Source organism: Camelina sativa, chromosome 18, assembly GCF_030686135.1.
Source record: "Camelina sativa cultivar CO46 ecotype springtype chromosome 18, ASM3068613v1".
Taxonomy (NCBI): Eukaryota; Viridiplantae; Streptophyta; class Magnoliopsida; order Brassicales; family Brassicaceae; genus Camelina; species Camelina sativa.
The window spans coordinates 14,455,395-14,467,450 of NC_141897.1; the positions used below are offsets into that span (position 1 = coordinate 14,455,395).

Sequence of the window (12,056 nt, forward strand, 5' to 3'; positions counted from 1 at the left end):
GCTCAACTTAGCAAACAACTTCTGCTCCCGCAGCTTCTCCAAAACTACTCTCAAATGCACTGCATGCTCTTCATGATTCTTAGAGTAAACGAGGATGTCGTCGATGAAAATGATGACAGACACGTCCAGAAACTCCTGAAACACGCTGTTCATCAATCTCATAAACGCAGCTGGTGCGTTAGTCAAACCAAACGGCATCACTACAAACTCATAATGCCCATACCTCGTCCTGAAACAGTCTACCTCACATCTGCCTCATCTATCAGGCTCTGATGATAACCCGACACCAGATCTATCTTGGAGAACCAAGTAGCACCTCTCAACTGATCCAACAACTCATCGATCCTCGGAAGAGGGTACTTGTTCTTCACAGTGACCCGGTTGAGACCTCTGTAATCAATGCACAAGCGGAAACACCCATCCTTCTTCTTAACGAATAACACCGGCGCTCCCCACGGTGATACACTAGGACGGATGAATCCCTTACGCAGCAAATATTCTAGCTGCTTCTTCAGCTCTACCATCTCTACTGGAGCCATCCTGTAAGGAGCCTTGGATAACGGTATCGTCCATGGTTCCAGTTCAATCGTAAAAGGATCAGACCGAGAAGGTGGTAATCCCTGCAATGACTGGAACACGTCCTCAAACTCCTCTACAACCTGAATACCGCTAACCGTAGACTTCCCCACTGACTGTAACATAGATATAGTAACCAGATAAGCCTCACGGCCCTTCTCGATCATCTTCCCAGCCTGAATGGCCGAGATCACGAGACTCCCCAAAGTCGGTCTAATCCCATGACAAACCAACTTCCCTTCTGAACGCTCAAACTCCACTCTATCCCGATGACAATCCAGATGAACCATATGCCGATGCAACCAGTCCATCCCCAAGATAACGTCATACAGCTCCACTGGGCTGATAAGCTAATCCGCAGGCCGAGACTCTCCCGCGATCTGAATATCGATACCCCTCGCTCTACCAATGACCCTCAGAAACTTGCCTCCAGCAACTCTGACAACTCCTGTACGCTCTCCTGGATCTCCCACGATACCCGCACTCTTTGCACACTCTGGGGTAATGAAGCTATGAGTAGCTCCAAAATCAAACATAACGTGGGACTTAAATCCGCCCACCAACAAGGTCCCTACACAAACCTCATTTGTTGAGAACCTAATACTTTATCACAGGACAACATAAAATCTGAACTTACTAAGAATTCACAAAGACAAAGTATCAGAGATTATACCTGTGATTGCCCCCGCATTGGTCCCACCAGTCTCTACAGTCGTGTACACCCGTGGCGCCTGCTCAATCCGTTCCACCTGCTGCCCTCCCGGCTGCACCTGCTGCAACGCCACCACTGCTACCGGCTGCAACTTAGGACAATAGGGCTTGATGTGCCTTGGCTCCCGGCAATAGTAGCACACAAGATCTGCTGTCGACGGGGCACTCCTCTTGGGACAGCTAGCAATCTTGTGATCCTTGCTCCCACACCTGAAGTAACTCGCACCACTCAACGTCTGCCTAGCCTCCCACCTCCTCTTGGTTTCCTGCGCAGGCTTACCGCCCTTGCTAGAACCTCCCTGATGCTGAGCCCTACTAGGCTGGACTGCTGGGCTAGCCGCCACTGACTGTGCCCAGATATCCTCCTCAATCCCTGCTGCAGTCTTAACCAGCTCTACACGCGAAGCATAACTCCGCCCCCTACAGTGAACCCTCAAGTCATCACGTAGGTCCCTCAAGAACCTCCTGATCTAAGCCTCCTCAGACTCCATATCCTGACCCCCATACCTCAGAAGTCGACTGAGCTCCAAGTGAAGCTCCCGCACTGAACGAGTCCCCTGATCTAGCTGAAGGAACTGCACCTCCAACTTATCCAGTGCCTCCTTAGGGAAATACTTGCAGTTGAGCTCCAAGACGAAGTCAGCCCAAGACATCTCCCTCTGCACTCTCCTGGCTGCCACAGAACTCCACCACAACTGAGCATCACCTGTCAAATAGTGGACCCCAATGTCCACCTAGAACCCCTCAGGACACCTTAGAGTATGGAAGTTACGTTCCACACTCCTCCTCCATGCATCCACAATGGTAGGATCTGTACCTCCCGAAAACCTCTCGGTACCAATACGGCCCATCTCTGTCAGCATGTTGATATAACAAGAATGGACCCCCACATCTGCAGCCACTGGTTGCCGCTCATCCGCCACCACTGGTGGCACTACCTGAGCCTGAGCCGGTGCCACAGGTGGCAACCGCTCCAACAACTGTGCCAGCAAACCTGCAAGGTCGACACCCGGGACTCCACCCACTCGGACACCCGCACCTGGGGCCCAAACATCACCGGCTACTGGAGCATCAACACTGCCCCTTCCGGCCACACTCACGGAATCCCCCTGGACACCCTGCGACTTGCCGACACCCTCTGCTGTCACACTCTGGTCCGTAGTCTCATAAACCACTGGGACTCTGCCCCTACCACGAACACGTCCGCGTCCACGACCATGACCAGCAACAGCATCTTCTCTAACCATCTGCCCTACCATGAGCAGAAGGCTAAGCACACAATAAACAGAACACACAAAAAAAACTCACTGTGGAATCACAATGTAGGCTCGAAGAAGATGTTCTAGGACTCCATGCCACACACAATTGACTAACTCACATAATCAATCAAGACATGCAATCCAAGACAACAAAACAGAAACCTAGTGAACCCAAACCTAGAACCATAAGGGCTCTGATACCAAACTGAAACGACCTGACCCTTTTTTTTTTTGTTAATAAATAATAATATAATAATAATAATAAATAACTATGACTAGTGGTCCCATACCTACTAGCCACCTAACCACAATCACAAAACAACAGCGGAAAACAATACCAATTAAATAATCAACAATAATCTAATATAGAATAACCACTATCCAATCCTAACCATTTCAATGTCAAACAACAGGAAACCAAAGAACCGGCAACCTAGCAAGTTCTAAAGACCCGACTCTAGCCACCTAGCAACGCCAGACAACATCCAATCGAGTTCCTAGAACATCTTCCTCTTCATTGCCTTGATCCCACGATCACAATTTGCCTTTACCTGCACCACAAACACAAATTGAGATGCATGAGTATTTGATAAATACTCAGTGAGGCAATCCTCCCATCTACTGGGCTATACACACAAGCAACAATGACTCCAATGTTCCAAACAATCAACAAACAAAACACACAAACCAGGAAAACGAACATCGTCACACTGGAAGGGAGGTGTCGACCGACACCAGCCTAGTGTCGACCAACACTGGCATTGGTGTCGACCGACACTACCCCACAGTGTCGATCGATGCCCATTTTTGCTGGTGATGATCGACACTCCACCTGCAACTGCGATCCGCACGAAGCCGAGAGTCGAATCTGGCTTCCCAATCTCCTCCAAACCATCCAATACTCAAAACCCATGCCAGAAACACCATTAGGAACCTGTATAATCCAATTCCCAGCAAGAAAACACACAAAACAACAACAAACAAGCAAGAACAAGGAAATCAAGGGCTTAGATTAGCCATGGTCATGCACTCACCTATTTGCAGGAAGATTCAGACCAAGAGCAACGAATCTACCCCTCCTAGCAAGCTTCTAGATCCTTCATAACTCCAAATCTCTCAAGAACAGAGAAGAAATCTCACTAATCCCACCAAAAATCTCAAGAACTCTATTTTCTCCCTTTTCTCTCAAAACCACAAAGCGGCAGACAAATAAACTCCCCAAAACCCTTTCTAGTCGACAAATAACTTAAATACCTCGGTCCAATGGTTTTCCTAAACCAAACCGGTTCAAATCGATAATTAAATCGATCTGGTCGAACCAGAATAAGGGGTGTCGGTCGACACCCATGACCAAAACGCGGCGTTTTGGTTCACGGGCGTTACAGTTCACATCAAGTTATCATTTGAATTATCATTTTGTGAATACAACATCAGATATTATGAGGAGGTATTTTTTAGGGTTCCCTATTTTTTATCAAGTTTAATTCACATTCAGCCTAGCCATGAGATCAAGTGTATTTGAATGTGAATAGGCAAGATTAGACTCGTAAAATTGATTTTTATATGATTTTCTAGATCGTATTTGGTAGTACAAATGAATTTGATGATTCCAAATCAAACTGAATGATGGCAGGATGATTTACATGGATTTGGTAAACTGGAGTCACCAATTTTTTTTCCAAGAGAGATCTCATCAAGATGATTATCTTGTGAATATACTCCAGACAGCGAGGTATTTTTCTTTTATCCTAGTAAAAATTTTAAGACCTAATAAAACAATCTTCACTAAATGTTTTGATTTGACCTTTTTCGTTACCTCTCCAACCACTACAGGTGGAATGAATAAGGATCTTCGAGAGTTTTTGAGTATCTGGATCCAGATCTAACTTTTGAATATATTGATCTACATTTGCAGCTTCTGGGTATCAATCCAAACATTAAGATACCCCAATATTTATATAATATTAAAATATTAAAGATAAAAGTAAAATGAAAGATTACATAATATGTATATGATATTTTCAAAATAAAAAAATATAATATTAAAATCTTGATATATTTTTAAAAGTTATATTCGAAAACATTTAAATTTAAAATTAGGTATCTTAACCAAGCTAAATTTGGTGTTACAAGATTCATCTAGTTTTGGTTGATGTTGTCCTAACGTAGAGATATGATGATAAGATATATGTCAAATGATAACAAGGTTTACATTCGTCACATCTACAAAAATGGTTCCCAAGCCCCCATGCCCTAGGCAGTCACCAAACCACTCACAAAGAGGTCAAAGAGTTAGGGAGTAGTGTAAAAAGATTGAGTTAATTTGATTTATCTTATTCTACATTTCTACTAATATCTAGATACACAATTATTTGTGTAGTCACACGAACTTGATACACTATATATAGTTTAGTTAACAACCTCATGTTTTAACGAACTTAAAAAATTTGTTAGATTTCCTAAATAATATTGATAGTTTGAATTCAAATGAATGTACATAAATGTACATAAATGTTTTCATTTATGGGATTATTCTAGTCAATACACCATTGAAAATGAGGAAGTGTTGTTACTACTATCACATCTTCCATAAAAGAGAGTTATTGATAGGTATCGAAAGCAAATACTTATTACTTAATAAATATCTTGGTTATAATTCTTTAAGGATAAAAGATCCTTTGAAGGATAATTTAGCTAATATTTTTAGTGAATGATTGATATGGGATCACATGGTTGACACGTTTATATATGTGATTGAATCTACCTTTAAATAATAGATAGGATATGAAAGCTTAAAACTAAAATGATTTTCATCTTCAGCTTTTAAATTTATGAAAATATGAACTGTTTTTACGATTTATTCTTATTCTTCGTCTTCCAAATCATAACAAAGTTTTACATTGTATAACCCTACTATAAATGTAAAACCTTGTTATGAATCGGGAGGAAGAGAATTAAAAAAATTGAAGAAATAGTTCATACTTTGGCAGGTTTAAAAGCTCAAAATGCAAATAATTTTGATATTAAGCTTTTGATGTATCACATAATGGTGGATGTACTTTGAAGAATAACATATATGAACTGGTAATATAGAATCACATGAATGACTAGTTTATATGTGATTCTTCAAGTGAATCTACAATTAATTAATAGATAGGATATGAAAGCTTAAAACTAAAATGATTTGCATCTTGAGCTTTCAAATTTGTGAAAGTATGAACTGTTTTTACAATTTCTTCTCATTCTTCGTCATCCAAATCATAACAAAGTTTTACATTGTATAACCTAACATAAATGTAAAACCTTGTTATGATTTGGGAGGAAGAGAATAAAAGAAATTATAGAAAGAGTTCATATTTTGGCAGATTTAAAAGCTCTAAATGCAAATAATTTTGATAATAAGCTTTTGACGTATCACATAATGGTGGATGTACTTTGAAGAATGACATATATGAACTGTTAATATGAAATCACATGATTGTCAAGTTTATATATGTGATTCTTCAAGTGAACCTACTATTAATTAATAGATAGGATATGAAAGCTTAAAACTAAAATGATTTGCATCTTGAGCTTTTAAATTTGTGAAAGTATGAACTGCTTTTACAATTTCTTCTCATTCTTCGTCTTCTAAATCATAACAAAGTTTTACATTGTATAACCTAACATTAATGTAAAACCTTGTTATGATTCGGGAGGAAGAGAATTAAAGAAATTGTTGAAATAGTTCATACTTTGGCAGGTTTAAAAGCTCAAAATGCAAATGATTTTGATATTAAGCTTTTGACGTATCACATAATGGTGGATGTACTTTGAAGAATCACATATATGAACATGTAATATGGATCCACATGATTGACTAGTTTATATATGTGATTTTTTAAGTGAATCTACCATTAAGTAATAGATATGATATAAAATCTTAAAACTAAAATGATTTGCATCTCGAGCTTTTAAATTTGTGAAAGTATTAACTGTTTTTACAATTTCTTATCATTCTTCGTCTTCCAAATCATAACAAAGTCTTACATTGTATAACCTAGCATAAATGTAATACCTTGTTATGATTTGGGAGGAATAGAATTAAAGAAATTGTAGAAATAGTTCATACTTTGGCAAGTTTAAAAGCTCAAAATGCAAATGATTTTTATATTAAGCTTTTGACGTATCACATAATGGTGGATATACTTTTAAAAATGACATATATGAACTTGTAATATGGAATCACATGTTTGACTAGTTTATATATGTGATTCTTCAAGTGAATCTACCATTAATTAATATATAGGATATGAAAGCTTAAAACTAAAATGATTTGCATCTTGAGCTTTTAAATTTGTGAAAGTATAACTGTGTTTACAATTTCTTTCTCATTCTTCGGTCTTCCAAATTATAACAAAATTTTACATTGTATAACCTAACATAAATGTAAAACCTTGTTATGATTTGGGAGGAAGAGAATTAAAGAAATTATAGAAATAGTTCATATTTTGACAGGTTTAAAAGCTCAAAATGCAAATAATTTTGATATTAAGCTTTTGACGTTTCACATAAAGGTGGGTGTACTTTGAAGAATCACATATATGATCAGTATGATTATTCACTGAAAACATTAGTTATAGTTATCCTTTAAGGTATCTCTTACACTCACACAAGTAACATAACTAACAACTATTAACCAACATATTTATCAAATAAAAATCATTTTATTCTTTTCAATAGTTAATTATCAAAAATTCGTCTTCTTCCTTTTAAGTACGAAGTAAACTTTAACAACAACAACAGTTACCCATTGTTTAATGATTTAGCCGGTAGAAGAATCACATATATGAAACAAATGGAAAAATGTCAAAAAAATATAAAATTTTATTTAAATCAAAAGGTTTAGTTTGATATTTTGATAAAATAGCCAAGTTCCATTTAGGTGGCTGTTTCATGCATATTATTTTCTATTAACAGAGTTAACTTTCCGTTAACAGTCTTTGTTTAGTCGAAAAAAGATATATACCAGTTGTTTATTAATCTTATCCAATGTGTTTGAGTGATCTGTTGGGAAATATGTGAATTGTGTAATTCGTCAACTGCCGATTCGATACAAATAGAGATATACGTTAGTATAACTGTTTAGCTCAGCTATTAACGTTTATGTTTACATATTTGTCTACTAAATATCGAACCCACGTTCAATGAATAAGACAATTCTCTCATTTATCAACAGGCCACGCCAACATGTTCATTAGATTTGTAAAGAACTTATGTTTATATATATATTAGATAAGGACCCGCCCGATGTGCGGGTTTTAAAATTTTGTAAATAAAATTAATTAATCAAATAAATTAAAATTTGTTACAAATATATTCTTTACCACCACCTAGAAATATATTATACATAAACACATTAAGACAACTATAATATGTTTATTTATTTTCACTTTTGCATAGTTTATTTAATCACTAAAATTGTTGGTTCAAGAAACTTTTCGAATAAAAAATATATTACATAGTATATTAATCAATGATGTATCATCACAATAATGTATGACCAACCATGCAGAGAACATCCACTCCACTCTCCTCCCTTATTGAGAGAACCTTATGTCCAACCTCTTCCACCATGAAGAGAACATTGACTCCGCCTTCCTCCCTTGGAGAGATAACATTGCATGCGTTCAACCTCCTCCATCATGGATAGAACCTTGGCTCTTGAAACGACCTGACCCGTTTTTTTTTTTAAATAATAAATAATAATAACCATAATAATAAATAATAATAAACTACAATTAGTGGTCCCATATCCACTTGCCACCTAACCACAATCACAACCAACAGCGGAAAAACCAATACCAATAAATAATCAATAATAAACCAATATCATAATCATAACAATATCCAAATACCAAACAACAAGAAACACCAAACCGGCAATCCTAGCAATGTTTCTAATGACCCAACTCTAGCAACCTAGCAATGCCAGACAACATCCAATCGAGTCCCTAGAACATCCTCCTCTTCATTGCCTTGATTCTGCGATCACATTTTGCCTTTATCTGCACCACAAACACAAATTGCAATGCATGAGTATTTTATAAACACTCAGTAAGGCAATCCTCTCATCTACTGGGCTATACACACAAGCAATAGAGATACTCTAACCATCAAACAACAATCAAAAAACAAACCAGGCTCTGCATCGATCGACACAAAGCTTGTATCGACCGACACCATCAGGGACCAGCATCGACCGACACAGAGTATGCATCGATCGACACCCTCAGGGACCAGCATCGACCAACACAGGGTATGCATCGATCGACACATGCTCGACATCACGCGGAAACCCTAATCGCATCGACCGACGCCTCCACATGGCATCGACCGACGCCTCCACATGGCATCGACCGACGCCTCCACATGGCATCGACTAATGCTCCTAGGTCAAACCGCGCCGTCCTCGCACTAGCATCGACCGACGCACATAGTGCATCGATCGATGCTCATTCCGTGCATCGTTTTCCCTGAAGCTTCTCGCCGGATCTCCGTTCCTGCAATCACAAGAATCGATCCCAAGCCACAAGAAAGCTTCCCAACGCCTCAAACGACATACTAACAAGCATAACAACACAGAAACAAGCAGATCAGAGTAACCTCCAGCTTAGATAAGCCATGGTCATGCACTTACCTTTGCCAAGATGAATCTGAACCTTAAACAAGCAAAACAACGCTCCTAGGAAGCTCTTACAACGATCCCAACTACAGATCTCTACAGGAACAACCTCAAATCTCCAGAAATCACCAAAAACACTCAAGAACACTCAAGAACACTTTTTCTCCCTTATTTTCTCTCAAAAACGGCCAAAGTCGTCTAATGAGACAAAAGGAACGACTTAAGGGTTTTCTTTTCCCTTTTTCCCCAAAACGCAACGTTTAACTTAAGTCAAAATGCAGGAAATTGATCCAGCATCGACCGATGCTCCTCCAACATCGATCGACACACATCCCAAACCGGAATTCCGGTTCGCGGATGTTACAATTCTCCCCCACCAATTTAGATTCGTCCTCGAATCTCGAACAACACGCAGCCAAGGACTCCCGTACTACCGTCTCCACGATCCGCACTCCTCCGACCGATCTACAGAAGGTCACCTCTAGGCGATAGACTCACGTTCCAGGCATCATTTGCTCTCGACTTTTGGACTCTCCTTTTTACTCACAAGCCTAAACCTTGAGTTTCTATTGGCTCCTCATCAGACCGAAGTCTGCATGCCATAATATTGGCTCCTCATCGGGCCTAAGCCCGCATGCCATAATATATATAAGGGAGTCCAATACTCGTCCCTCAGGTTTCCACCCTACAGCGAGCCCCGGATTGTCATCCGAAGTCGATATACCAGCCATACTCCCAAGCCACAAAGTCTTAGAATATGACGGTACTAAGAGAACCTAAGTTCCCCAAGAGTCGCGAGCAAACAATTATGAACATGTCTGAGTTTTATCCCTATCCAGGTTTCCTTCCCGTGGCTCGCGTAAGACAACACGATGTCCTACCAACCACATATCCCCTCACTGGAATATCTCATGACCACACAAGGATCATCTCACTGCCCAACCGGCCGCCACAAAGGCCAAACAAATGTCCTAAAAAGGACCGCCACCAAGGCCAAACAAATGTCCTAAACAGGACCATCACCAAGGCCAAACAAATGTCCTAAACAGGACTGCCACAAAGGCCCAACAAATGTCCTAAAAAAGGACCGCCACAAAGGCCAAACAAACGTCCTAAAAAGGACCGCCACCAAGGCCACTCGTCCCTAAGGACCGTCACAAAGACGATCTGTCCCGAAGGACCGCCTCAACATGCACTCTGGTTAAACAGCCCGCCACAAAGGCCACACTCTGGCTAAACAGCCCGCCACAAAGGCCACACAATGACTAAACAGTCCGCCACAAAGGCCACACAATGGCTAAACAGGCCGCCACAAAGAACACACAATGGCTAAACAGCCCGCCACATAGGCCACACAATGGCTAGACAGCCCGCCACAAAGGCCACACAATGGCTAAACAGCCTGTCACAAAGGCCACACAATAACTCAAAAGACCGCCACACACGGCGCAACAACTCAAAAGTCCGCCACTAAGGCCACACAAACCCCCCCCCCTCAAGGCTCTCCGCCACTAAAAATGGACAAATTCTAACTCACATAAAACTTTCCATTTTTAGCACTTACCACTTCTGGAAACTTTCCACTTATAAAAACTTCTATTCCAGGAAACTTTCCCACAAACCACCGCCTCACGGAAATTTTGTACCAAAACACCACCTCATCTTGTTACTTAGTCGCACAACCAACCACCCCAACGACCAAGTAAACAAGAGAGATGTGCTGGAATATTCCATTCCCGCTCCAGCCACAGATTACAGATGGGACCAGGCTAGGCAAGCTCAAGTCGTCGCTTGCTTCTCATACCACTTCTTAAACATTGCCTTCATCCTCGCCTCAGGCTCCCAAGTCTGCTCCTCAACACCATCATAGTCCCAAAGGACTCTCATCAAAAAAATCTTCTTCTTCCGAAGTTCCTTGATCCTCCTCTCGAGAACCCTCACTGGTCTCGCCTCCAAAGTCATGTTAGGCTGAAGATCCTCAGGAATCTTAGCCAACAACTGGTCATCCTCTAGGAGACACTTTCGCAACATAGACACATGGAAAACCTTATGGAATGCCCGCATAACCTCAGGTAAATCCAATCTATATGCCACTGGTCCAACTCGTTCAATCACTCTGAACGGACACATATACCTTAGACTCAACTTAGTCTCAGTCAATGACCTGTTCGGACCCCGCAACATGGCCATCTTGAGGTACACTCTATCTCCAACCTGAAACTCAAGATCTCTCCTCCTCCTATCGGCATAATTCCTCTGCCGTTCCTGAGCTTCCTTCATGTTCAGTTTGAGAACCTGAATCTTCTCCGAGGTCTCCTGAACAAAATCTGCCCCGTACATGCTCCTCTCCCCCACTTGAGTCCAGCATAACAGTGTACGACACGGCCTCCCATACAAATTCTCATAAGGTGCCATCCCGATACTCGCCTGGTAACTGTTGTTGTAAGCAAACTCTACCAAGCTCAAATGATCTGCCCAATGGCCACCCCAATCCAACACACACATCCTCAGCAAATCCTCCAACGTCTGGATCATCCTCTCTGACTGTCCATTTGTCTGGGGATGATAAGCTGTACTCATATGCATCTTAGTGCCCATCTCTGCCTGAAATGCCCTCCCGAACACCGAAGTGAACTTGGAATCCCTATCAGACACAATGCTCGCTGGCACCCCATGTAACCTGACTATCTCCTTCACATACTTCTTAGCCAAGACCGCTGCTCCATCAGTCTTATTAATGGCCAGAAAATGGGCCGACTTAGTCAACCGGTCCACAATGACCCAAATAGCATCAAACGTCCTGAACACTGGCAAACCCACCACTAAGTACATAGTAATCATATCCC

At 40.8% G+C, this 12,056-nt stretch overlaps 1 long non-coding RNA gene across 1 annotated transcript; it reads left to right on the forward strand.

Moving 5' to 3' along the window:
* The first annotated feature begins 2,872 nt into the window (after positions 1-2,872).
* LOC104761096 (uncharacterized) lies at positions 2,873-4,594 on the forward strand. Its single transcript, XR_015588512.1, has 3 exons — positions 2,873-3,993; positions 4,180-4,278; positions 4,380-4,594. It is a non-coding gene; the product is annotated as an uncharacterized LOC104761096 (long non-coding RNA).
* The last annotated feature ends 7,462 nt before the right edge of the window (positions 4,595-12,056 follow it).